The sequence below is a fragment of the Triticum urartu genome, chromosome 4A, assembly GCF_056163025.1.
Source record: "Triticum urartu cultivar PI428250 chromosome 4A, HENAU_Tu73, whole genome shotgun sequence".
NCBI classification, from domain to species: Eukaryota; Viridiplantae; Streptophyta; class Magnoliopsida; order Poales; family Poaceae; genus Triticum; species Triticum urartu.
In genome coordinates, this window is record NC_141876.1 from 530,718,604 (window position 1) to 530,723,502 (window position 4,899).

The window sequence follows — 4,899 nt, forward strand, 5'->3', positions numbered from 1 at the left end:
GGAGGGACAAGATGCTGGTTTGACAGAAGAATTGAAGAAGAATGAACTAGTTGCAGAAATTAGAGCAAGTTCTGACAAGAAAAAGGAGATGGAAATGTATAAGTATCTGTTCTATGGAATGATGTTTTTTGTTGCTGGTTTAGTTGCAGGTTTGCTGATTAGTTAGATCATTTCAGTGAAATTTCAGAAAATTTCAGGGTTGCTGGTTTAGTTTCTATGGAATGATGTATTTTTCAGTGAAATGTAATGGATGGTATGTATGGCAGAAAATGCCTGAATGTTGAATTTATATTATATGAAGATCAATTGGCAGCACTGTATTCACTCTGTATTGTTTTATTTGTGTGCACTTTCTTTCTTGACAATAACAAGATCAAATTGACATAATTACACATGAAGAAAGTCTGCAGTTTGACAAGAATTTGGCAGCAACATGTATAATAGAAATTTTGACAACAAATTGACATGAACATATATAAAATAAATTTGACAGCAAGTTGACATCAACATGAAGCTCTCCAATTTGACAGCAAGTTGACAACAACATATATAAGAGATATTTGCCAGGAAAGAAACATAGTTCAGTGCACATATTTCATTTCCAGAAATTTGACAAGAAAGAAACATAGTTGAGTGCACATAGATCTAAAGTGAAAGCAAAAGGCAACCACAGGTTCACATATTAGCACTTGTAGCTATCAAATACAATTACTGAAGATCTTATCCAGTACTAGGAAAACATCTTTAGTAATTGCCACTTGCATAGAAATAATCCCCCCATGCTCCAGTAATTACTCCAGTTCCTCTCCCTGCTGCTCTTCCAATTCCTCTCCCTGATGCTCTTCCACTTCCTCTCCTAGCAGATGTGCTTCCCTCTGGATTAATGCTTCTGGAAGGTCTGAACCTTGATGGTGCAGTTTGAGAGCTTGATGTACCAGCTTGAGAGCTAGCTGCAGCTGTAGTTCTTGCAGCTTGGGTAGTAGATGGAGTTGTAGTTCTTGGAACTTGAGAGCTTGCTGGAGGTGTAGATCTTGATGCATCAGTCTGTGCTTGCTGCAAACAAAATATACCAATGAATAGATCAAAACTAGTTATGGTTTTGCATAGTTCAGAACAAAGAAAAAACAGATAAATATGATTATGTTTTTGCATAGTTGAAGGAAAACAATATAATTAGTACCTCTGCTGCCCTCTGATTTCTCCCTCTCTTTCCAAGATATGATTTAGTTTTCTGGGTTCTGTCTGCATTAATTTTACAACCACTTTTGTTGTGTCCCTTAAGCCCACAAGATCCACAAGTGATCTGTATGCCATGCTTGCTCATTTTTTCCTTTGGGTGCTTCACCCTCTTCTCTCCTCCTGTCATTGTTTTTTTTCTTGCTCCTGGCATGGCAATGTATCCAGGTGCCACTGGCCTAGGGTTTTGAGAGACATGCCAGCTTTCTTCTCCTAAAACAGGTTGCAGACAGTGCTCATATATTTTGTTGAATGTTTCAACCCAGTAGCACTTGTCAATGTAGTCTTCTATCTTTCTACCACACTTGTAGATAGCTGCAATGGCATGGCAACAAGGGATGCCTGCCAGCTGAAAGTATCCACATGTACAAATCCTTCTTTCAAGATGTACTATGTACTTTTTTTCCTGCCTTTCATGTGCCTGACCTCAAATCCCTCCTTGCCATTCCAGAGCACCTCAATGTATTGTGTCATTTTAATACTGACTTTTAGTTTCTTCAAAATACTTGGACAAATTTTTCCCTTCCACTTTGCCCCTTTGGCTCTCTGCTCTTGCACTCTAACAAGCATCTTTTTCCTTATCATTTCTTGTTGTGTAATAATTGGATAGAACCTAGATTCTATGATGGCATTGTTAAATGACTCACAAAGATTATTGTCAACTGATTCACAGTTTGCTCCAGGTGGGAAAAAAGCCCTAGCCCAATGCTTTGGCTCTGTCCTCATGATATCCTTTGCACCTTCAGGAGTTAGTTGAGCAAGCTTGACCTTGTTGTAATTAAAATCCTCTCTGTTACCAGCCTTAGCAACTGCCCAGAATCTCTTTTGGTATTCATGGTCCTTGTGTTTCTTCCTCTAGTTGGCATATATGTGCCTTGCACACATCCTGTGCTCAGCCTTAGGAAAATAGTCCCTCATGCTATTGATCAAGCCCTAAAAAGAGTGAAAAGCTACATAAGTTTGTATGTACTAGTAACTAAGTTTGCATTAGTAAACAAAAGTAAGTAAGGTTGCATTAGTAAAGAAAACTAAGTAAACAAAAGTAAGTAAGGTTGCAGTACTAAAAAAAGTAAGTAAGTAACCTACCTATGTTACCCTATCCTAGAGTGCCCTATGTCTCGCTTCGACGATGTGACTACACCAATTTCACCTACCCTATCATAGAGTGTCTTTTGTCTCGCTTCGACGATGTGACTACACCAATTTCACCTACCCTATCATAGAGTGCCTTTAGTCTCGCTTCGATGATGTGACTACACCAATTTCACCTACCCTATCATAGAGTGCCTTTTGTCTCGCTTCGATGATGTGACTACACCAATTCCACCTACCCTATCATAGAGTGCCTTTTGTCTCGCTTCGATGATGTGACTACACCAATTCCACCTACCCTATCATAGAGTGCATTTTGTCTCGCTTCGATGATGTGGCTACACCAATTCCACCTACCCTATCATAGAGTGCATTTTGTCTCGCTTCGATGATGTGACTACACCTTTTTCACCTACCCTATCATAGAGTGCCTTTTGTCTTACACCACTAATAAAATGCATGCAGTAAATTAAATGTACCTTCTGTTGGTCAGAAATGAAGACCCATCCTTCTCCTTGGTCATTGATATCCAAGTCTTTGATTAAGAGTGCAATGAACCACTTCCAGCTGTCATTTGTCTCTTTCTCCACCATAGCCCATGCTACTGGGTACATCTGATTGTTAGCATCCCTAGCAATGGCAGCCAACAGTTCACCTTGACATGCTCCCTTGAAAAAGCATCCATCTAGTCCAATGACTCTCCTGCACCCTGCTTTGAACCCTTGCTTCATTGCATCAAAGCAAACATAGAATTGTTGAAATATATTTAATTCCATCTCTGTTGGATCTAAGGTAAAGGCCACTGTGCTGCCAGGGTTGCTCCTAAGAAGTTCTAGTTGGTAATCAAAGACTTTTGTGTACTCACTTTTCATCCCACACAAGAGCTTATCCAGCACAATTTTCTTTGCTGCCTTGCATTTTGAAACTGACACATCAGCAAACATGTCTTTGAGCACTGTGGCTTTAATGCTGTCAATTTTCCATAGTGGATTTGCTAGGATAATGTGCTCATATCTCTTAGCAATCACTTTTGCAGTAACAAGTCTGTTCTCTCTGTTCTGTGCACAGTTGTGCTCATCTTCATAAGTGATGATCTGAAACCTAGAACATCTACTTGTCTTTGCAGCATACAACATCCAGGGGCAACCAGGCTAGTCACATTTAGCTCTTACCCTTTGCTCTTCAGATTTTGGGAAAGATATGCTCCTTTTGGTTGCAAGCCCATACCTCTTCAGTGCTTTCATCAATTGGTTCTTGCTTTTGAAAACCATTCCCAAACTAAAATGTGGAATTTCTGAATCAGGGTTAAACCTAACAAACTGGCTCTTCCTCCTAACAAACTGGCCATCTTCATCTTCATCATAAGAGTAGTCCTCATCAGAGGACTCAAACTCCATGTCATGTACTGCTTCTTCCACATTTGCCACTAGCTCAATAGGTACTGGACCAGTAGACTCCTTTGCAAACCATATTTCTGAAGCTTTCATCTTCTTCTTGAATTTTCTGGCATGCTTTCTCAACTCCACTACCTCTGATTCCCCCCCACTATCATCAGTATGTGCTACATATTCAGGATCATCTGAATCTTCAGACTCTGAACAATTTCCTGCAGTTTCTGGAATTGAAGCTATATTTTGGCTAGCAACAATTGGCTGAGATGGATTGACAACTTGAGAGCCTTGGGAAAGAGCATCAACTCTGATATTGTGCTTCACAGGGCTGCTTATAATTTCAGTAACCACACCACCTTCATTAGGAACCAGGATATGTTCCAAAATGTCTTGTTGTGGTACTGCATTAACTGCCTGCACATTGCCTTGAACAATATCTTCTTCTTCTGCAGTGATAACAACATCTGGTTCATCATCATTGTCCATCAGATCATCCAATTCATCTTCAAAATCAGAGCCACTAGCATCTTCTTCTGGCTCATCTTGTTCACCATTATACTCAACATATATGTCAGCAACCCCTGCATCAGTAATGTGCTCTGACATTTGCATGCAACCTTCATCAGTATGCAGAAACAATAATCCATTTACTAACTGTCTCCCAGGCATGAGAAAATATATCTTCATACTATCTTTCATAGTCAAATGATCAGCTAAAAATCCTTTTAGCTCTGGCAGTGATAACTTATCCCTCTCAAGCACTGACATTGCAGTATCTCCCCCAACATAATCAAGGGATGGACCAATGCGGATGAACTCTCCCCCGTAATGAAACCTGACATTCAAAACATCTGCTGGATCCATGATTTCAGAGAGCAAAGCCTACACAGTGCATTATTTACATTCAGTCAGTACACTTCAAATTCAGAAAAAATTACATTCAGAAAGCTACTGTACAATTAACACACACATTCAGTGCTGTCCTAAGATGAAGCTACTGTACAATAAACACAAATAAAGCTGCTGCAGAACCAACCTACTACAGAGCATACATGATTTAGTTCTACTAAATTCAGATGCCCTAAGATGAATTGACACCTTCAGGCAACACAACTACAAAACTGCTAAAAAAGCTATAAAATTGATGAAACTTACAATGCATATCATGTATCAGTCCATG

At 39.6% G+C, this 4,899-nt stretch overlaps 1 pseudogene; it reads right to left on the reverse strand.

The window, feature by feature from the left end:
- Positions 1–744: 744 nt before the first annotated feature.
- On the reverse strand, positions 745–4,595 carry LOC147976441 (uncharacterized; annotated as a pseudogene).
- Between the last annotated feature and the right edge of the window lie 304 nt (positions 4,596–4,899).